This window comes from Pan troglodytes, chromosome 3 (assembly GCF_028858775.2).
Source record: "Pan troglodytes isolate AG18354 chromosome 3, NHGRI_mPanTro3-v2.0_pri, whole genome shotgun sequence".
Classification (NCBI taxonomy): domain Eukaryota; kingdom Metazoa; phylum Chordata; class Mammalia; order Primates; family Hominidae; genus Pan; species Pan troglodytes.
The window spans coordinates 67,179,598-67,204,414 of NC_072401.2; positions in this window are offsets into that span (position 1 = coordinate 67,179,598).

The window sequence follows — 24,817 nt, forward strand, 5'->3', positions numbered from 1 at the left end:
GGGCGCCTGTAGTCCCAGCTACTCGGGAGGCTGAGGCAGGAGAATGGCGTGAACTGGGGAGGCGGAGCTAGCAGTGAGCCGAGATGGCACTACTGCACTCCAGCCTGGGCCACAGAGCGAGTGAGACTCCGTCTCAAAACAAAACAAAACAAAAAAACAAACAAACAAATGAAAATACCGAGTTACTAATAGGGAGTCAGTTTCTACTAACATTTTTTCATCTCTGGAATTCATATTAAATAAGACCTCAGGTCCTGTATATGTAAAATGGTAAAATATAAAACGTTATACATTATACATATGCATTATACATTATACATAAAACATTATACATTATACATACAGAATGATGTAAAGTCAATGAAATTCTATCAAGAAAAAATACTTAATAGATAAACATTTCTAATATTTTCTATTCTCATTCTTAGTGAGTTAAAATCATTTTAACCAGAGATCAAATATTCTGTGTGAATTTTATGATGGAGATTTAATTAATCACTCCATATCTATTTCAAAATTTTAACATTTTATACTTCTGTTATTTTTAGGTCATTATTTCTTTGAAGTAAAATTTTATCTGAATACATTGGGCAGATAAAAATAATACGTAATAATTTTCTTTCATTTACAGTGATCAATAACTATTTTTGCTCTTTTAATGGTTGTCTATTTTATTTTGTATTGATGTACCAATGTATTTTACCAGATAATTGTTTGTACTTTTTAACATTACAAATTAGATGAGATTTTTCTGTCAGTTTTAATTCTATTAAGAATTTTCCCAATGCAGTTTTAACTTCTATCAGGATTATTTTGAATAGCTTATATTCTGCATGCAACGATTAATACCTTTTGTGCATTCTTGGGGAGGATCAAAGAGTATGCCTAGAGCAAAGGCTTAGAATCCAAACATAGTCAAATGAGACAGTCCAAAATACTGAGACATTGCTTTCTATAAAGTAAACTAGGAGTAGGTAAAGAGTTAGTTACCTTTATATTCAGATTTAACCCAACCCATTTGTCCAAATAGAAGATATAACTTGTCATATTTTATTTACCCTTATTACTCATATGCTTTGTAACCTTAAAGAACATCCCATTTATTTAAGGTAATCTGTTTGTGCATATAATCCATAGGTAATTCCAGGCAGACCCTTGACAAAACTATCAAAATGAGAAAATGAGAAGCTTAATTTTCAAATACTCGGCTTCTCTTTTCCACGTAAGTATTTCATAATTTATAATCTATCACAGTTTCAAAACTCTCATGTTATTTTCTTCCTCTGTCTCATTGATGACTTTGTGTGAAATTAAGTCTGCATGAATATAAGGATTATTAATTTAGTATGAATAGCATGCCAAACTCTGACAGGTTCAAATTATTTTTATTATTCTCACAAGAAAAACAGATGGCCAAGGAGACACATCTGATAATAGGAAAAACAGACATTTGAACTCAGGTCTCTTTGATTAATTTAACTTTATCTTTGAACAACCGAATGCTTCTGTTTTTTAAAGGAATTTCCGACATTGTCAGATGCTCAGTGTGAAGCCTAACAAGTCAAGATCTCTCCTCCTCCGTATCCACAAACATTTACACCTAACCAGTCTACACACACACACACACACACACACACACACACAGAGAGAGAGAGAAAGGAAGCATTCTTATTTTCAAAATATACAATATTGGATGATAATAGCTATTGATCTTCTTTTTATCTTAAAAAAGTCAGTTTCTGACTCCTTCATAAACAATAGCTGAAAGTCTGAAAGTCTGAAAAAAATCGGTGGATGAATGGTTAAGCAGCTAAACAATGCTTTCTCAGTTTCAGGCCAGAAAGGAAAATAATTCAAATTCAGAGACAAACATGGTGGAAGATCAGTCTTTAAATTGTGACTAACAGCAAAAGCATACCTACCACCTAGGTCTTGGTGTTTTAATACTATTATTTACTAAAAGAGACTAGAACTCCTTGGAGAAATGCCTAAGTCCAAGACTGGGGCAGGGAAAGACCAAGATAATCCTGGAAAAATTTTTTTTCCCCCAAATTAAGGAAGTGCTTAAGAATGATGGAAAACATTCAAAATGATTCTGAAACTAGCTTAAAAGTGATTTTACTTGTCAAATCTGGAGGAAAGTTAGCTTCAGAATAGTTAAAAACAGTAAGTTTGTAGTGCTATGAATGAAATATGAAAATATGAATCAATACTAATAAAAATTAATTAATAGAAAAAAAGAAAATTTGAAAAAAAATTGGTTGCTCTTAAAGATTCATGTACCTCACCATGAGGTGAAAAGTAACTTTACACACACCTATGCTATACAGGCACTTCTATCATTAGGTGTTGATGTGTCAAGCAAATAGATCTGCTGAGTGAAGTTCTGGATGTCCTCCTGACATTATGAAGTGGAAGCCAATTAGATAAGGCATTGTATCACATTCCTGTGAGTATTTTCTTGCCTTGCTTCCCCTTTTTAAATCACCCTCAATGTTCTGGCCTTATGTCTCCTTAGTAAAGCCTAAGCATTTTAATCATAGTCTAAGCACTGCTGTTTCAGGACACTATAAGACATTTGGTTTTACACTTAAAAATAAAACATACAGCCAAGCGTGGTGGCTCACGCCTGTAATCCTAGCACTTTGGGAGGCCGAGGCAGGTGGATCACTTGAGGTCAGGGGTTCGAGACCAACCTGGGCAACATGGTGAAACACCATCTCTACTGAAAATACAAAAATTAGCCGGGCATGGTGGTGCATGCCTGTGGTCCCAGCTACTTGGGAGGCTGAGGCAGGAGAATCACTTGAACCTGGGAGGCAGAGGTTGCAGTGAGTTGAGATCATGCCACTGCACTCCTGCCTGGATGACAGAGTGAGACTCTGTCTCAAAAAAATAAATAAATAAAAATAAATAAAACATAACAACTGCCATATCAACAAAGTCTAATAGAACAATCTATATAATTATCATGATAGATTAAGGAAAAACATTTAATAAAATTCAAATTTTAATTTATAATAAAGCTGTTAACAACCTAGTAACAGAGATAACTTCATTAGATTAATATTGAATATCTAGAAATGGGTATCCACAAATAACAGCATAGTTGATGTTAAAAAAGAACATTTTAAGTTGAAAGTATAATAAGGCCTATCAGCACCTGTAATCAATATTATATTCAATGTTCCATGAAATGTAAGACAAAAATAAGAATTTCAAAGAAATAAATTAAACTGTCATCATTTGTAGCTGGGATGATTATTTATATTAAACATTTATTATCTAAATTACATCAATAGGCAATTAAAAGGCAATAGAGTAAGGTCATTTTACTTAAGTTCAATATACAAAAAGCAACTGTGTTTCCACATACCAGCAAAAATATTTAAAAAATTTAAGTATAATAATATTTATAATTCATTCAATGTCACAAGAGTCTTGTGAACAAATCTAGTTGTTAGGAATTTCACACACATGCAATACAGAAAACTGTGAATATTTTCAAAAAGATTAAACTTCTTTAAAAATTTAAGAATATAATATGTCTATGGATAAAAAGATTCAGTTTTATTAAAAAAGTGATCTATAGATTCGGTGCAAACACAATGTCTTTTTTTAAATGTGTGTGTACATGTGTGTTGAAATTTGTTTAGTTTTTTTCCTAAATTTATATTAAATGAAATGGATAAAAAATGCCGAGGCAATAATGATAAATCAAACTTGATAAAAGACTTAAAATGGTGTATATCAACATATATTTTATTACTTTATTAATTGAGAGAAGCTCTTGATGCAAGGAGAGTCAAAATGAACTAATGAAACACAACATTTAGTTTATGTCAAATATGGCGTATCAGAGCAATGGGAGAAGTCTTTACAATAAATCATATCAATGGACTATATATCCATTAACTCCTAACTCCCACCATATACAAACAAAAAATTAGTTATATGTGAATTGTACATAAAAATGTGAGAGGTAAGGCATCATGCTTCTAGAAAAATAGCAATAACAAAAGAAAATAATAGTAAATGGGTGTATATAAGATTAAAATTTTATTTTAAAATCTTTTGCTCATCAAAATATACAATTAAGGGAGTAAAAAACAAGTCACAGAATGATAGAAGATATTTACAATATATATAACCAACAAGGTATATAGAAAACTACAAAGCCTCAATGGAAAAGAAGGCAAAAGTTTTTTGGGGGTAGAGGAATATGAATTTTATTAGATATAATTAATATACAGTAAATCCACCTTGTATACTTTTATGTTGACAAATGTAAAGTTTATTTTTAAACACCACAAAAAATGCTATTTATAAGAAAAAATACTATAATAAACTGTACTATGTAAAAATTTGTAAAACTCTGATTTTCAAAAGACATTATTAAAAAGAAAAATGTCAAGTCACAGAATGGAAAAAAAATTTGCAATGCTTATATCCAACAAAGTATTTGAATACTAAAAATACGAAGAAAATTTCCTAAGTCAAAAATATAAGCAAAAATAAAAGAAACGATATGAGCAGACACTTCAAAGCAAAAGATATTAAAGTGACAAACAAACTAAAGTATGCTCCAACTCACCAGAGAAATGCAGTTTAATATCAAACACTTGATCCTATCTTACATTCACCAATGCAAAAATAGACAAGTCTAGTTTTAGGAAGATTGTAAAGTGACTACAACTTTTATACGTTGCTGGTGGGAGAATAAGGTGGTACTAACACTTTGGGAAGCTGATGGTATACTAAAGCTAAAAATATATAAACTCTATATCCCAGTAACTCCACTGTGAGTATATATCTAAGAGAAGTACATACCAAAATATATACGTAAGAATGTGCATAACATCAATAATAACTACCAAAAGTCTTAAGACGACTCAAATATCCATTCACAGAAAAATGTATAAATAAACAAGGAAAGGTAGTATGTTCACACTATGCCCCATTATACAATATAATAACTGAACTATTCAATGACTTGTATGCAACTGAAAAATATGCTGTGAAAGAGGCCAATAACAAAAGAATATATAATTTTTTCATTTCACTGAAATAAAACACAAAACAGGAAAAATTAATCTACGGCAGTGTTTATCTTTGCAGACGAGACTACAGGGAGAATGAAGGATGGTTAAGGAATTGCTTCATGCAAGTTAAAGAGTGGTTCACTTCGTGATAATTCATCAAGCTTTATACTTGTGATTTGTTTACATTTCTTTAAGTATGGGATGCAGAGATAAAATATTTATTAAATTGATTGGTATTCTAGTCTCCTACATCTTTTTAATATAAATAAAACCATGTTAACCTAAGTGCCATAAAGAAAATTTGGCATTCACAGAAGATGTACCAGGTTTATCCTACGGTTTTGAATACTCCCTGAAATACCATTTCTGTATTCCTGAAATTGCATGTACAAAAGTTTGAGAAAATGGTAATCACGCTATCTTCAGCTAATCTGAACTTGTTAGATGATAATGTAGCAGCAAATAGTAAGATAGTGCAATGGTCACCAAAGTGAGCGTCAGTCCAGCCTCTCTCCTGGGGACGGCCTGTCCTAACCGTAAGGTTGGTTCCTTGTGTCAATGTTTCTTCTGTATGATTCTATTCCCCTGGATGCATGCGACTGACTATAGGAAGAAATAACACCCAAATTGGGACATTTTTATTCTATCTCTTGGAAGTTTAAGTTGGAAAACAGCAAGCCCACCATGAGCTAGTCTTTTAAGTGAAGATAATCTAAACCTGGAAGCCATTACTGGGCTAGTTTTCCCCCCACTTTGGACAAAGAAGCAAAAAATGCTGTTTTCAGAGAAAGAAAATTGAGAAAATATGCAGAAAGTAGAAAAATTGAAGTCCAGGGAGAAAGATTGGCTAACTTTCCAGTATAGAATTTCAGTTGCTTGTTAAGTATCAACCCAATTTCTCCCTTGCATTACACAATTAATTCCACTATTGTTGTATTTATTTTTGCTCCTTTTAATTTTTATGACAAGCTTACATGTATTATAATTTTATATAGGATAATGGATATTTTGTATTTGCATGTGTGTACATGACAGGTAGTGGAAAAGAGGGGTAACACAAGATTTTTTTTCTATATTTCCTTTTGTTTATTTCCTTTTTCCTTTATCATGTGACATAAGATTTATTAGCTTCATATCAGCGTTTAAGTATAATTAACTTTATGTAATAGTATTTAGGATGGGGAAGGTGTGTTTCCAGTTTTATGAAGGATAGTTGTATTACATTAGGCATAATTATGACCTTACTATTGTCTTTATTTGAAGATTATGTATAATCTCAGGAGACGTGTTATGTGTTCAAGTTGACAAGGGGTGAACTTGAGATGGTTAATACTCAGTGTCAACTCGATTAGATTGAAGGATACGAAGTATTGATCCTTGATGTGTCTGTGAGGGTGTTGCCAAAAGAGATTAACATTTGAGTCAGTGGGCTAGGAAAGGCAGACCCTCCCATAGTCTGGGTGGGCACTGTCTAATCAGCTGCCATTGTGGCTAGAATATAAAGCAGGCAGAAAAATGTGAAGAGGCAAGACTGGCCTAGCCTTCCAGCCTACATCTTTCTCCCCTGCTGGATGCTTCCTACCCTCAAACATCGGACTCCAAGTTCTTCAGTTTGGGGACTAGGACTGGCTTTCCTTGCTCCTCAGGTTGCACATGGCCTATTGTGGGACCTTGTGATCATGTGTGAATACTTAATAAACTCATATATATATATCTCGAGAGAGATATGTATGTATGGATATATATATATATATCCTATTACTTCAGTCCTTCTAGAGAACCCTGACTAATACATCTGGTTTTCAAAGGGAATGCTTCCTGCTTTTGCTCATTCAGTATGATATTGGCTGTGGGTTTGTCATAAATAGCTCTTATTATTTTGATATGTTCCATCAATACCTACTTTATTGAGGTTTTTTAACATGAAGAGATGTTGAATTTTATTGAAGGTGTTTTCTGCACCTATTGAGATAATCATGTGGTTTTTGTCATTGCTTCTGTTTATATGATGAATTATGTTTATTGATTTGCATATGTTGGACCAGCCTTACATCTCGGTCAGGAAGTTGACTTGATCATGATAGGTAAGCTTTCTGACATGCTGCTGGTTATTATCGGCAGTATTTTATTGAGGATTTTCACATAGATGTGCATCAGGGATACTGGCCTGAAGTTTTCTATTTTTGTTGTGTCTCTACTAGGTTTTGGTATCAGGATGATGCTGGCCTCATAATATGAGCTACAGAGAAGTCCCTTGTTTTCTGTTGTTTAGAATAGTTTCAGAAGGAATAGTACCAACTCCTCTTTGTACATCTCGTAGAATTGGGCTGTGAATCCATCTGGTTCCGGGCTTTTGTTTTTTTTTTTTTTTTTTTTTTTTTTGGTTGGTAGATTACTTACTACTGTCCCAACTTTACAACTTGTTATTGGTCTTTTCAAGGATTTGGCTTCTCTCTGGTTTAATCTTGGGGGAATCTGTGTGTCAAATAATGTATCCATTTCTTCTAGATTTTCTAGTTTATTTGCGTAGAGGTGTTTATAGTATTCTCCGGTGGTAGTTTCTATGTCTGTGGGGTCAGTGAGGATATCCCCTTTATCATTTTTGATTGTGTCTATTTGATTCTTCTCTCTTTTCCTCTTTATTAGTCTAGCTAGCATTCTATCTATTTCAGTATTTTTTTCAAAAAATTAGCATGTGGATTCATTTATTTTCTGAAGGATATTTTTGCGTCTCTATCTCCTTCAGTTCTGCTCTGATCTTAGTTATTTCTTGTCTTCTGCTAGCTTTTGGATTTGTTTGCTCTTTCTTCTATAGTTCTTTTAGTTGCAATGTTAGGGTGTCAATTTGAGATCTTTGTAGCTTTCCGACATGAGCATTTAGTGCTGTAAATTTCCTTGTAACACTGCTTTAGCTGCATCCCAGAGAGTCTGATACATTGTCTCTTTGTTCTCATTGGTTGCAAAAAACTTTTGATTTCTGCCTTAATTTCATTATTTACTTAGGAGTCATTCAGGAGCAGGTTGTTCAATTTCCACGTAGTGTGGCTTTGAGTGAGTTTCTTAATCTTGAGTTCTACTTTGATTACACTGTGGTCTGAGAGACTGTTATGATTTCAGTTCTTTTGCATGTGCTGAGGATTATTTTACTTCTAATTATGTGATTGTTCTTAGAGTAAGTGCCATGTGGCACTGAGAATACATATTCTGTTGTTTTGGGGTAGAGAGTTGTGTATATATCTATCAGGTCCACCTGATCCAGGGCTGAGTTCAAGTCTTGAATATCCTTGTTAATTTTCTGTCTTGATGATCTAATATTGATAGTGGGGTGTTAAAATCTCCCACTATTATTGTGTGGGTGTCAGTCTCTTTGCAGATCTCTAAGAACTTGTTTTATGAACCTGAGTGTTCCTGTATTGGGTGCATACGTATTTAGGATAGTTAGCTTTTCTTGTTGAATTGATCCCTTTGCCATTATGTAATGCCCTTCCTTATTGTTTTTGATCTTTGTTGGTTTAAAGTCTGTTTTGTCAGAAACTAGGATTGCATCCCCTGCTTTTTTTCTGCTTTTGATTTGCTTGATAAATTTTCTCCCATCCCTATATTTTGAGCCTCTGTGTGTCTTTGCATGTTAGATGTGTTTCTTGAACACAGCATACTGATGAGTCTTCACTCTTTATTCAATTTGCCAGTCTGTGTCTTTTAATTGGGACATTTAGCCAATTTATATTTAAGGTTAATATTATTATGTGTATTGATCCTGTCATCATGATTCTAGCTGGTTATTTTGTACATTAGTTGATGCAGTTTCTTCATAGTGTCATTAGTCTTCGTATTTCAGTACGTTTTTGCAGTGGCTGGTTCCGGACTTTTTTTTTTTTTTTCCATATTTAGTGCTTCCTTCAGGAGCTCTTGCAAGGCAGGCCTGGCAGTGATGAAATCCTTCATCATTTGCTTGTCTGTAAAGGATTTTATTTCTCCTTTGCTTATCAAGCTTAGATTGGCCAGATATGAAATTCTGGGTTGAAAATTATTTTAAGAACGTTGAATATTGGCACCCCCTCTATCCTGGTTTGCAAGGTTTCTGCGGACAGGTCCACTGTTAGTCTGATGGGCTTCCCTTTATAGGTGAGCTGGCCTTTCTCTCTGGCTGCCCTCAACACTTTTTCCTTCATTTTGAGCTTGGAGAATCTGAAAATTATGTGTCTTTGGGTTGATCTTCTCCTGGAGTATCTTACTGGTGCTCTCTATATTTCCTGAATTTGAATGTTGGCCTGTGTTGCTAGGTTGGGGAAGTTCTCTTGGATGATATCCTGAAGTGTGTTTGCCAACTTGGTTCCATTCTCCCCATCTCCTTCAGGTACCCCAATCAGTTGCAGGTTCAGTCTTTTTACATAGTTCCATAGTTCTTGGAGGTTATGTTTGTTCCTTTTCATTCTTTTTTTCTCTAAACTTGTCTGCCTGCTTTATTTCAGAGAGATAGTCTTCAAGCTCTGATTCTCTTTCTTCCTCTTGATTGATTCAGCTGTTGATACTTGCATATGTATCAAGAAGTTCTTGTGCTGTGTTTTTCAGCTCCATCAGGTTATTTATGTTTCTCTCTAAACTGGTTATTCTAGTTAGCAGCTCCTATAACCTTTTATCATGGTTATTAGCTTTTTTGCATTGGGTTAGAACATACTCCTTTACCTCAGCGAAGTTTGTTATTACCCATCATCTGAAGCTGCTTCCTGTCAATTCGTCCATTTCATCATCTGTTCAGTTATGTGCCCTTGCTGGAATGGTGTGATTATTTGAAGAAGAGGCACTCTGGCCCTTTGAGTTTTCAGTGTTTTTCCATTGATTCTTTCTCATCTTCATAAGTTTATCTAGTTTCAATCTTTGAGGGTGCTGACCGTTGGAGGAGGTTTTCGTGGGTACTTTATGGTTGGTCCTGTTGTTGTTGCTTTCTGTTTGTTTCTCTTTCAATAATCAGTCCCCTCTTCTATACGACTGCTGAAGTTTGCTGGGGGTTCACTTCAGGTCCTATTCATCTGGGGCACTCCTGCACCTGGAGATGTCACCCAAGGAGGCTGGAGAACAAAAAAGATGGGTGCCTGCTCCTTCCTCTGGGGTCTCTGACCTCGAGGGCACCAACTCGATGCCAGTAGGAATGCTGCTGTATAGGGTGTCTGGCAATCCTTGTTGAGGGGGTCTCACCCAGTTGGGGTACATGGGAACAGGACCCATTTAAGAAAGAGCTTTGGTTGTCTCTTGGTAGAGGGGGTGTGCTGCGCTGGGGGGAACTCCACGCGCCTGGGCTGCCTGGATTCCTCAGAGCTAACAGGGGGAAAGACTAAGCCTGCTGGTCTGTGGAGACTACGGCCAACCCTCCCCTAGAGGCTCAGGCCCCTGGAGATCAGAGCTCTGTCCCTAAGCCCCTGGCTGGAGTTCCTGTAGGGAGGCCCCACCCAGTGAGGAGGGATGGCTCAGGGTCTGGACTAAAGAGACATTCTGGCCACCATCTGCCACAGCCAATATGCTATGCTGTGGGGAATAGCTCTTCAGACCAAGCCATCCAGTCTCCCCAGCTACAGCAGGGAAAATCTTGTCCCGGAGCTATAGTGATGGCTGCCACCCTTCCCCCTCCCGTAGTTCAGTGACTTAGGCAGTTAGCAGCCACAGTGATGCCGGCTGCCCCTCCCTTGGGATCTCAGAGCCCCTGCCCCATTGAGCTCAGAAGGCTTAGGCAGCAGGCACTCGCAGTGATGATGGCCGCCCCTCCCTCCAAGAACTTGGTGATCTTAAGGAGATTCCAGGTGAGTGGCTGTTGAGAATCTGCACGGTTCTGTGGTTGGGGACCAAGCCTCTGGTGGCATGGGCTCGTAAGTGGGATCTTCTGATCTGTGGGCTGCACAATTCTGCGGAAACAACACGGTTTCCCAGGTTGGGTAGCATGCTCACTCACTGCCTCCTTTGGCTGGGAGTAGGGACTCCCCTGCTCCATGTGGCTCTCAGGTGGGCCCAAGTACCACCCTGCTTTTCCTTGATCTCCAAGGGTCGCGCCAACTGCCTAGTCAATCCTGATGATAGAACCTGGATATCTCGGTTGCCGGTGCAGGATTCGCACTTTCTTCTCGTTCTTCTCCAAAGAAAAAGTGGGAGCCTCCGACCACCACTTCTTCTAGTCGTCAATTTTGGCCCCACCCCCCACAAATTTTTTTCTAGTGAAGATATTTATGATGGGTTAAGATGTACTTTTATATTAAGAATTTAGATTTTAAAAATTAGAACGTTTTGGTTAACTGATGATTTTTATAATTAACTAGAGAAACGCATTGAAATCAAAGAAAAAAAATGACAGAAATTTAGGCATAAAAATAGAATAAACCAGAGTTAAACCAATAACTATTTGTCCCTCATTAACCAATAACATTATCTGAATTGTAAATTTGCACTCCGACAGACCACTACGTTGTGATAAAAGTTTGTACGAATATTGTGTTTATACAGAATGAACATCCCTGAACTGTCTTCACAAGCCATTCATTACTGTTGTATAAAAAGCACTCCTTAAGTGACTTATAATTTAGCTGCAATTTTCAGTTTACAAGTAATCTTAATGATTGTGTATAATGCTAACTATGGACATAACACAAAGTTTGGAGAATAATGTGCATGTCACAAGATCAAAATTATAATACAAAAAAAGTATTCATTATATATTTGTGCATTTGACAATTCTTCAGAAATTAAAACAAAACAAAACATGCTTCAAAGGAAGGAATTAGGGAAGGGGTGTGTTTGTATGTGTGTATTTGTGTGCGTTTGCATAAGCAAACTTGCTTCAGATAATATATGAATTAAACATTATAAAAATAAACAAAAAAAAGAAAAGCATTCTACGTTAAACAAAATTATTGGTTGAAGTACACTATCTGTTTACCCTAGTTTTTTGTAGAAAAAAGTGATCAACCAAATACAAGCTTTACATCAGAATGCCATTTTAACTCTTATGTTATAAGCATCTGGATTAATAACAAAAACAAAATTTTTCTGTTTTGCATCCCTTGTAGAATTTTTCCTAATACCCAGTGGTCATTAGTGGCTTAAATAGAAATCTTTCCTCTTTCTGCTTTCACATCCAGTAATAAAGTCAATGTTATTTTCATAGGAAATAATTGGGTGCACAGCGTTCAAGTCAGTATCATTCCAAAGTTCTGAATTTGAGGTTAAAAGACTTGGGGTTATATCCTTGTTCTTTGACTAGCTAGCTGTGTGACAAATGGGAACTTGCCATTTCTCTGAATGTCATTTTTCTAATTTAAAAACAACAATGGTACTTTTTTATTTGCAAATCTCTTATAAGAATTAACTAAAATATTAAAGATAATGTTCCTGCCAAAAAAAGTATGTTTTTAGATCATATTTTCTTCTTATTTGCATAGATGCTACTTGAGATTCTAGTCATATCGTCATCATTAATTCAATAGTTACCAAATATTTAATTGAATGTCTCCGATGATTTAGGTTTTGGAAATACAGTGCTGAACAAAATCTTATTTTCTTGAAATTTACATTATAGTGAAGAAGGTAATTAAACAAAAACAAAGATATAATTATTTGTAATAAATTTAGTAAAATAGTCATACAGGACAAGGTTATAGACAATGAGTAAGATAAGTTGGTCAGGTATGGAGTTACTGAGTAGATGATATTTTAAGGGAAAAATACAAAGGAGTTAGGCATGCAGAGACTTTAAATAAAAAGAAATAGAAGGAAAATGTTGCTCTATTGTAGTGAAAGGAAAGATTGTAGATATATTAAAAAGATAGGTACAAGCTGAGAGCCTTGTCATCCTTATTAAAGAGTATGATCATTTCATATGAAAATAGAAAGTTATGTGAAGATTTTTAAGTAGGGCAGTAGTATAATCTCGTCTACAGTCAGATTACAAATCCTTGTACAATCCATATTTGGTGTGTTCATGTATTAGAAGAAGGTGAGTAGGAAATCCAGACCAGTTACGGTATTATTTACACAAACCACAAATGAAGCATGTCATCCAGTATTAGAAGCAGAGAATATTAGAATATGCCCCAAAGAAGAAATTTAAAAATAAACTAAAAAAATTCAACACTTATTTTCTTCTTGTCTGTACCAAGGAGCCTAATTTATTTATTTATTTATTTATTTAGAAAAAGCTACACCCTAAGAACTGAGATTATACAGTTTGTTACCAATCTCACATGGAGTATCTGTGTTACACATGTTACTGTAGCAATCCAAAGTTTTATCAGTTCTAAAACAATGCTCCAAGTTTACAGATAATATAAATGCAATCAAATTGGTATACTTTGATTTTCCTGATACAAAGTGCTACATCATTCTCTTGTGTGAAGACAGATAATTGGTTTACTTTCTCTAAAGCTTATCCTGCTCCTCAATTCCAGAATTTCGCCAACTTTGGGAACATTTTACTATGTACTAATCTTCTCATGTTGGGTTATACTAATATTACCTCAACTATATATCTCAATAAATTGAATACCTAGTCAAATTTCTCCTGTTAGTGGCTTTGATATAATTCAGGCAAGAGATAAAAGGAATTTGGGAAAAGGTAATAGCAAGAGAATGGAGGACAGTGTGTGTACATGTATGTGTATATAGAAACATGCATATAAACATGCTTATAAATATGTTTTATGCATATATAATATATTCAATAGATATATGGAAAGTACAAAGAATCAAACTCGATAAATCAAGAAACAGAAAGAGAAAAAACAGTGGTGATACGATTCAATGTCACAGAAGATTTTAGAAGAAGTTCTAAGAAAATAGCAGCTGCAGAAATGGAGTATGATAATACAAAGCACAGGAAGGGGGAATGAACATAATTTACTCTTGCAAAGAAGTTTGGCTATAAAGATGAAGTAAAAGGAAGATAAAATCAGAAAAAAAATTCAGTTGGAGTGGGATTTTGAAAAGAATGATGTTCTATTTTGCTGTTGTCATTGTTGGACATCAAAATATTTATGTACTTATGGGAAGAATTTGGTAGAACAAGAGGTATTGAAGATCTGGCAAGGGGTTTAAGGAGCTGAATTTGAATCACATCCATAATAATGCACACAGACTTACATAGAAAAGTGGTTGGTAATATTCAGTAAGATAAACATTTCTTTGAATATTGAAAGAAAAACATAGGAAAATGTGTGCAAAAGCAGTCACTTATTATAGATAATAGCAGACATTTGAAGGAATTTCAAAAGGATGATGTTGCAGCCATTGACATGCATAACTCATATCTTTCTTCGAGAGGGAAACTGCTGTGAGAAGTGTAGTTAGCTGATCATCTCCAGTCACTGCCAATTCAGAATTCACTGATGTTTACTCTGAAGTCACCTACTGCCTGGATTGCTTCCAGCCAAAGTCTGAGCACTGAAACAGTATCACAGCCTGTCATTTAGGCCCAATGCAGGCCTCTTCTAGTGAGCAATTTTTGTTCTGAAGGTCCCCATCCCCACAAGCTTGGCCAAGACTTTCTCAGAGCTGCATCGCAACCTGAGGTTCTTTCTACCCAATTTTCCCTCCAACCTGTCTTATATCACAAGCGTCAGATCTGCATTGCAGTCTGAAGATTTTCTCTATCTACTTCTGTTCACTCTGTCTTTATCATTTACAGGCATGTCCCCAACTAAACCTTTTGTGTTCTTAATTCCATCTTGGTATCTATTTCTCAGAGAGTTTGAACTCACAGTGATAGATTATCAATCTTTGATGTAGGATTGCATTTAATAATGGCCTAGAAAAATTTAAAAGGTAAACTGCAAAGAGGATTTTATGCTTAGTTATTAGCATATTAGTTATTAAACATATCAATAAACTATAAGCTACGATAAGCAAAATACACAGGAGTAAGGCAAATGAATTATTATAAGCTTTCAGTAAAAGATTCTAATATTATTAAACTTTATTCTTATAATAAAGAGAATATTATAGATTACATTGAATCTGCTTCTATTTGAACAAAATTGATTTGATCTTCAACTCAAATTATTAGCTATACAACATCACAAATGAAATAATGGAATGAAAGATATAAAAAAAAGACAAAATGTGGTGGTTATATAAAATAATCATTGGAATGAGGAGTTGTATTTAATCTTAAAGAAATGAAACAGTGTACAGAAATTATTGATATATGCAATTATAATAAAAATTAAGTGTCTGTATATTGCAAAAATTCTAAACAAAAATTAAAGACAAAGAACAATATTAATGGGTACAAAAATACAGCTCGATAGAAGGAACAAGATCTAGTATTCAACAGTGCAATAGGAAAATTGCAGTTAATAATTTATTGTATATTTCAAAATAGCTAAAAGAGAAAACTTGTAATGTTTCTAACACAAAGAAAAGATAAATGTTTGAGGTGATAGATATTCCAATTACTCTAAGGTGATCATTACACATTGTATACATGTATCAAAATATCACATGTACCCCAAAATATATACCACTGTGATATATCAATCAACCAATCATCAATAAACAATATGTAAAAATTCAATAAGCTTTCATACAAGTGTTAATATTTTCAGTATAACCATTTTACTGAAATTTGTATTAAAGAGATGACATCAGCAAGATGGAGAATAAGGAAAATTCAGGCCTTTTTTCTTCACAAGCAAATGCAGTTAACAACTATATGCCAACAAGAATACTTCCGTGAAAACTCTAGAGACCAACTGAGAAGCTACTGCACCAAGGCCATTGTAAAACCAAGAAAGCATTCCAGCAAGAAAGTATAAAAATTAGATGCTTTTTTCACACAGTCTGTGCTCCTCTTTCCACATGACATAGCCTGCACACAAAACACATTATGATCAAACTAACTCAAAAACAAAAAGACAATCTTGAAAGCAGCAAGGGCACAGTGATTCATCACATACAATAAAGATTTCATAAGATTATCAGCAGATTTCTCAGCAGAAAACTTGCAGTCCAGGATACATTGGGATGATATATTCAAAGTGCTTAAAGGGACAAAAATGTAAACCAAGAATACTGTATCTGACAAAACTGGTTTCCAAAATTGAGGGAAAAATTAGAACTTTCTCAGATAAACAAATTTGAGGGAGTCCATTAACACTAGATCTGCTCTGAAATACATGATAAAGGTATTCTTTTAAGTTGAAAAAAGGATGCTAGATAGCAACATGAAACCTAATGAAAACTTATAGCTCTCAAGTAAAGATAAATTACAGACAAATATAATAATCTGAATTCTTATAATTTTGATTAATATAATTTAAACAACAAAATATTTTAAACTATAAATCCAAGTTGATAAATGTAATATACAAAAACATCATTTGGGACATTAGTAACATCATGTGGCGGGAATGGCTATGTAAAAGTGTAGAGATTTTGTATGCAATTAAAGCTAAGTTGTTATAAGTTTAAAATAGAATGCTATAAATTTAAGCTATTTTATGCAATTGCAATGATAACCACAAAGAATATATCTACAGAAAGCTTATCACTACAAAACATCAACAACACATAAAGAAAGGCAATGCATTAGTCTGTCCTCATGCTGCTAATAAAGACATACCAGAGACTGGGTAATTTCTAAAGGAAAGAAATTTAATTGATCACAGTTCCATGATGGGGGAGGCCTCACAATCATGGCAGAAGGTAAATGAGGAGCAAAGTCACATCTTACATGGTGGGAGGAAAGATAATGTGTGCAGGCGAATGCCCCTTTATAAAACCATCAGATCTCATGAGACTTATTTATTATCATAACATCATGGGAAAGACCCACCCCCATGATTTAGTTACCTCCCACTGGATCCCTCCCATTACACATGGGAATTATGGGAGGTACAATTCAAGATGAGGTTTGGATGGGGACACAGCCAAACCATATTAGGCAGTAAAAAGGAAAAGAAGAACAAACTATTACAAGACTAAGAGAAAACAATGAACAAAATGAAAATGGTAAGTTCACTATCAGTAATTAAACAATACAATCAAAAGGCATGGGTGGCTGAATAAATTTTTTTAAAAAGAAAACAGGATTTGAATTTATGTTAAGAGACACATATAAAGAGACTCACTTTAGATCTGAGGACATACCTAGGCTAAAAGTGAAAGGATAGGGTAAACCTGAGATTTCAGCACAAAATCTTTAGTATGAAGTGAGAGAAACAAGAGGGAGGCTGGTTCTCTTGCTCGTATCAATAGGCTATCCGTGTCCTTCATCTTGGTGTTGCAGTGTTATTTCTGTCAGTATTATAAATATGTGGTTGACCCATCCTGTCAAATGTACCAACATTTTCGAAAGAATTCATTCAGATCTCTTATGCTATCAGAAAAGTTCCTTCTTGTGTAATATCTCTTTACCTCAGTCCTACATTTTGATTCTCTGGAGTAGATTTTAGCTTGTCTTAAAAAGTCAAATTTGTAGTCATCAAGCCTGCTGAACCTGATGGGGCAGCTTTTGAACAGCTTTCCTGAAGCAAGAGATTCAGTTGAAAAGCCCTTTGATTGCTTCAGTCCGGGACATGGCCTTCAGATGGCTTATTCTCAGTAAAGCTTTATGTAGACTGTGACACTGTATATGTGTGACTCATACAACTTTGACGTGTTTCTGAAGTAGTTTAATCATATTTGTTATTAGCTTCTTTGTGGAAATGCAACTTTTATACTAAAAACATTGCTTACTTGCAATGCAGTACGTTATATATTTGTTGTTTATATTATTTGTATTAGTCTTAGCCTAATGAACCTAATTATTTTTCTTTCTGTATCCTTTGCTTCCTCAAACAGCATCTGCAGCAATTGGAATGAGAAATCCAGATATGTGTTTCAAGTAGTACGTTGCCTGAATCACAAATCACTTGATCACAGTATTGTATATAATCCCTGATCTTATTTGTTTCATTTTATTGTAAATTCCCATTTGCATCAAAACCTAATGATAGTGATTAATAAGTAAAAACAAATGGTGTATTGCTTTTCATCCAAGTGTTTTCACAGAAGCCATTTGCCTAGGAGGCAAAAAAAACTAATTTGTTGAAAAAAGTTTTCCTTTGTGTCCAAAAAAAAAACAAAAACAAAGAAAGAAAGTGAAAGGATAGAAAAAGATGTTCTAAAAAATGTTAACCAAAAGAGAGCAGGGACACCTATACTAGTAGCAGATAAAATTGGATCTAAGTTAAATTAAAATAAATAAAGACATTATATAATAATAAACCAGTCAATTTGCCAAGAAGATATAACAAATATAAATATGTATGCCCCAAACCTCAAAACTCCTAAATAAATAAAACAAACAGAATTAAAGGGAGAAATGGACAGCAGCACAATAATAGAAGGATACTTTAATACTCCACTTTAAATAATGGATAGAACAATCAGACAGAAGATCAATTAGTAAATAGAAGACTTGAACAATACTATAGATTAATTCGACCTAGCATCCATATCCAGAAGCTTCCACCCACCAACAGCAGGTTACACATTTTTCTAAAGTATGCAGGGAACATTTTCTAGGATAGACCACATTTAGGCCACAAAAAAAAAAAATCTTTACAAATGCAATAAGGTTGAAATCACACAGAATATCTAGTGTTATCAAAATAAAATGAAACTAGAAATTCATAGCAGAAGGACAACTGGAAAATCCATAAATATGTAGAAATAAAACAACACAGTCTTACATAGTCAATGGGTCAAAGAAGTCACAAGAGAAATTAGAAAATACCTTGATGCAAACAGAAAAATGAAAACACAACATATCAAAACTTGGAATGCAGTGAAAGCAGTGGTAAGATGAGGGTTTATAGCTATAAATATGCATATTAAAAATAGAAATATCTGGGCAGTCCCAGACTTAATATCAAAACATAACTTTATACTCAATAAATCAGAAAAAGAACAAACTAGACCCAAAGCCTACAGAAGGAAGGTAATAATAAAGATTTCTGCAGTGACAAATGAAGTAGAAAATAGGAAAGCAATAGAAAAGATCAAAGACATTAAGAGTTCTTTTTCGGAAAAGATTGACAAAATTGTCAAGCCCTTAGCTAGATTAACTAAAGCAGAAACAAAAGGGATATTACAATTAATGCCACAGATATAAAATGGATTGTAAGAGAATACTATGAACAATTATATGCCAATAAACTGGATAACCCATAAGAAATAAAAGCCTAGAAATATAAATCTTATTAAGACTGAATTCTGAAGAGAGAGAAAATCTGCACTAGTAAGGCATTTGAAGGAGTGCTCTAATTGTCCTCACACCTCCTCAAAAAAGTTCAGGAGAAGGTAGACTCACTGGAGGATTTTATCAAACATTTAAGAAAGAAGTAACACCAATCCTCCTGTAAGTCTTCAAAAACTTAAGGAGGATGGAATATTTGCAAGCTCTTTCTACGAGATGAGCCTTAGCCTGAAAGAAAGAATGAAAGAAAGGGAATTGTCAAATACCTAATGCTAATTAAAGGTCAATAACTCACAGTCTTGCATTTTTACCATCATTTAATCATGACCACAAACACTGTTGTTCTACAACATATCTATCTATATACTAAAACTTCATACTTCATAACATTTTCTTAAGCTCTTAACTTTGGCCTTGGAAATTTAGCTGAATTGCTGTTGAAACTTGTAGAATTTTAACTATAAACAACACTGAATTTCTTAATTTTTTTGTTGTTTTTTGAAGACTATTTACAGTGTTAATTTAATAAATGTAGCATATCAAATTTAAAACAAAATTATATTTCTAACATTAAAACATTCTAAAACACTACTAGAACATGACAACCCCAACAGTTAAATAGGCAAATATGTATAAAAATTTTAATCCATAAATGGCAAATAACCACTCACTAGTTCAATCTCCTTAGCAATCAAAGAAATTTGAATTAACATAACAAATGATACATTTCAAATTAGAAATTAGCAGAACATTAAAAATTGGCATCATTCAAATCCAGTAAGATTGTGGTACAACAAAGTCTAATGAGAATGTAATTCAGTCATATTTTTGTGGTGGAAGTGTAATTTGGTAATAATTTCAGGGTAGGTTTCTACTCTTCTGCCCTATTGAAGAAGCAGAGGCTGGCCATCACAGACTTAATAGTGCTGAGGAAACAAGACAACGATTGTACTCGGCTGGTTATATAAAGCATGAAAATGAAGGACAAAACTACATCCAGAAGCGTAACATTTGGGCCAAAGGTGTTCATTATAACCCAGATATAGAAAAGCAGGTAGAATATAAATCAAGAGTAAAACATAACAATAGTTGGAGCAATACAGCAGTTGGGTTATTTTGAGCAAGATAATTGCATTAAATATGAGGAAATCTATTTGAAAATATCAATCAAGGACATAAAAAAAGAAAGCGAATCTTCAGCTGATAAAGAAAAGTTGATGTGATACAGAAAATAAGCATTGGTAGCCAGATAGCTGTCAAGAGGATAGGCTACAGAATCAGATAGTCAAGCTATGAATCAAGTTCCAACATGTTATGGCCAATAATGCCATTTTATTCCTGTTAGAGGATATTGGTTGGCTTTCAAACTCACAGTTCTTACTTTTTTATATTCTAGAAATTTTATCCATTGACCTTATTCATCCAGGAAATGTTTTATTTTCTAAAGGATCCACATTTCACCATCTTTATTTATCTTGTCTCATTTCCTTTTAGCTATAATTTAAATTCCCACTTTAAAAATTCTGTCTTCTTGATAGGATTCAGATGACAATGGGGAGAAAATGTTTATGTTGGACAAAAGAAACAGTAGAGTTTTATATCCCTGGGAAAGGGTGCAGTGGGAATAGAAAGTTAAGGAAACTCATGAATAATATAAAAACTTTAGATTTGCTTGCATTATTTTTATTTTCCAAAAATAATTTTTTACATGTTAGTGGGAAGGTTTGGAGCATTATTTGTGGAAAAAATGCAATTCTCAACCATTTCATGTAGAAGGCATAAATTTTAAATCATCTATATTTTGCTTATGAATAATACTTTTTAACAAGATCAGAAGCTAGTCCTCACATTACTTGGGGCATGTATATGGGAAATTTTATGAAAAAGTATTGAATAAAACCTAGATGCGTTGCTTGGAATTGATTCTGATATTGAAAAGATTGTAATTACATGCCACGCTTCTATGCACAATTGTTTAATTTTTCAAACTTTAGTTAAGAATCCATATTAATGTTGAATTATTAGAGGAAGGGATACATCGCTTAAGGTAAGCGTCATCTCAAGCAGACTGGAAGATTTCCACGTCCTCTCTCTAACTTCTGTCTCTACAATCCCCAATCTACATCAGTTATTTGAAGAATACCAATTAGATAGCCAGAAATTATAGTTTCTGACAATGAAGTATCACTGAGTTGAGTTTAAGAAACATGTGGACAGAATTTTTTCCAAAATCTCACAGTTGCCTCTAGTCACCCTCAAGCAATTGCCACTCTGATAGAGTAGTATTAGATAATGATTGCTCCCTGAAACCGCATTTTGAAACATAACTACCAGATGTGTAAAATTTTCTTCTATTCAAACTTTTGTCTATGTTCAAACACAGGGTAAAATATAGGGGCTAAGAAAATAACATTTGGATTTCTCCCAACCTGGACTTAAACACCAGCTCTGTTACTTCCTCATTCAATGAGATTTGTCACGTTACTCAAACTTTTAAATCTGTGTTTTCATCTAAAAAATTTGGACAAAAGTTTCTACCTCATAGATAAATAAAAGGATTACCTTAACTAGAATACTGTGGGTAAGTTTCAGAGCAAATATTTAATGCATAATAGCTATTATTACAGTAGTAGTAGTAATATCTATTATTTTGAAAATTTACCTCTATTATATCTGAATTATGATTTATTGAAGTAGCAATAGCACATTCTAGACCCCACTTAATACCACCAATATTATGAAAGTGAAATGTAAAAATTTGATTAGTGGAAGCAGAGAATTAAAGTTTTACTAAACCACTGAAACAGGTTCACTAGGAACCCATTATTTACTAGGCAAAAGTAAAGCTAACCTTAGTGAACACTGTCTAATGAACCAAGTACAACTACTTGCAGTGGTGACAATAGCTAAAATTTATGTTCAAGCCATTGAAAGAAATTTTATTTTCTCTACCCTATGGTTATGAGTTTCTAATTGAATACCAGTGAGAATAAAGGAAGAAAAATTGTTCACCAAGAATTGAATTGAGTCCAAAACTGTGTAAACACATCTAATATCAACTTTAGGTGACATCCAAGTCCAAGAAATGGCTTCCAGAATCCGTGGAGGCAGCCAAATCATAAAGATTCAGATCGAAACAGTTTTTTATACAAAAATTAGCCAGGCTTGCTAGCAGTTACCTGTAATCCCAGCACTCGGGAGGCTGAGGCAGGAGAGTCGCTTGAACCTGGGAGGCAGAGGTGGCAGTAAGCAAAGACTGTGCCACTGCACTCCAGCCTGGGCAACAGAGCAAGACTCCATCTCAAAAAACAAACAAACAAACGGTTTTTTTATTGTACTTATTCCAATTTGCATAAAACCACAAGGTATGCTAGAGAATTGAAAAGTGGTCACTGTTGCTAAATGTTCTGTAAATAGTAACTAGATAAGTATATTAGCTTAATCAAAGGCATTCATTAAATCCACATGGAGATTAGCTGGTGGGGATGCTGTGTTGGGCATTGTGAATAAGGCAGCCTAAAATATAGAGTCTTACACTCCTTGAAACAAATAAACAAACTAAATTTAGCACTAAAGACAAATGAAATAGCATTAATCAAACATGGTAATAAGAAATGTATATGTATTTTGATGTAAGACAGAAAAAAATAAGAAAAAAAATCTTCATATTTCAAAATAATTTTATATCAAAGGCATCTCTTTCATTGTTCCTTTAAAGAAATAATTATCAATGCACTTACATCAAAAGAAGTTTGATTCAATCCCAATTTGAAATGTTTCATTAATTACATACACTGTGACATATTTAACAGATGTTATTTGAACTCATTTGCAAAAGCTGGAGGAAGTAGTTAGTGTAGGGTACACTCAGCAACCCGTGAATTTCAAAATTGTCATCTTCAGAATTATCAGAATAGAAAGACCTCTGTATGTTCTTACATAATGGATTTTCATATGAGTGGTTGCCTTTATTACACCATATTTTAACTAATATTTCACACTAACAGGATATTCTAGCACGTGTGTGCATGTGTATGTGTGTGTGTTATAGCAGGTGTGTGTGTCTGTGTTTGTAAAGAGGGATGAATCAATGTATCTGAGAACAGGAGATAATTGTTCAGAACATTTGGAAGTCCGTGTCCTGCTCTTAAACATGTCTTTGAGTCAAAACGCCAAACACTACGTATTATTTAAAAAGCAATGCCTAGAAGAACTAATCAAAAATCTTCATAAAATCATACATTCTTTAAGAATATTCTGATTATATACGGAGTATACCTACCTCACTTATTTTTGCACATATCAGTTCTCATGTTATGAGATGTCATTGAAAACATACAGAAAATGTGCAGCTGTTTTATAAATGAATACACTTCTTTTAAAATTTTCTTTTATCCTCAGGTAAAGGAAAGATAGCATCAACCAATCAAAAGAAGAAGCAAGAGCAATTCAAGGAGAGACTTTCTTATTGCTAATTTCCAGAGGGAATTAACCAATTTTCTGTATTATGATAGAATCAGCATATTGAGGATTGGACCTATAGATAATGTCAAAGCAGAAGAGGTACTTTCAGCTTTGTGTGCCTGCTGAATCTTAAATATGAGCAACTGCTGAGCTTCTGTTTGCTCCATGATTTCCGGTCAGGTTTCATCAGATCGGAGCCTGCTGTTTAAGCTATATTTAGGACATGACCCTAGCAGCTGGCTCTACTGAATGAGCCACTTCAAGGTGGTTATTACTATGCATGTAATAACTAAAGAATTTGGAAGAGCTAAGAAAAGCACTTAGCCCTGTGTATTTTATTGAATATTTTGGTAGATTTGAAATCCAACTATGAAAGACACATATGAAAAATAAAAGTATGGTAATTTACACTAAATATAACTTTAATATTACCATCAGGATAGGAAAAATGCCATATGACCATGTCAGAGTAAAAAGAATCTATTTTGTAAATGCCCACAACTTAAAAGAAGTTTGAAAGGTTTTACTAAGTTTTATAAATTTAAAAGCATATTTCTGCAAATAATTGATTTTTGAATATCTGACAAAATAAAACAAAGTCAAAATACATTTACCCTTGTATTTACTGTCTATAAGAATGAAGATTACAGCTTATTCACCATGTAATAATAATAATTCGAATGTAATGACATTCCTGCAAAACATGCCATAATTTAGGATGTTTTATCCCTGTAAGACATACCAAGTCATAGTCACCAATAAATGTTTCTTGAATTTAATGTTGTCTTTTGACATTTGAGAATAGAAAATGAGAGCTTTGGAGAATGTCTAATGAATTTTTAAAGCACTAAAAAATGCACATTATAATCTGAAACATCCTGAATACTCAAGTAAACTCAGTCTTGTATTTTCTGTGAGAAAGACTAAAAATGAAAATACAGCCTAATGATAATTATTATATTTCCAATATTACAGATTAAGATCACGAACCAAAAATAGTGACTATATACTTGCTAGGTCTTGTAATATCTATGTGACTCCAGAAAAAACAAGATGTGAGAAGGACAATATCATTTTTTCACACTAGTAAACA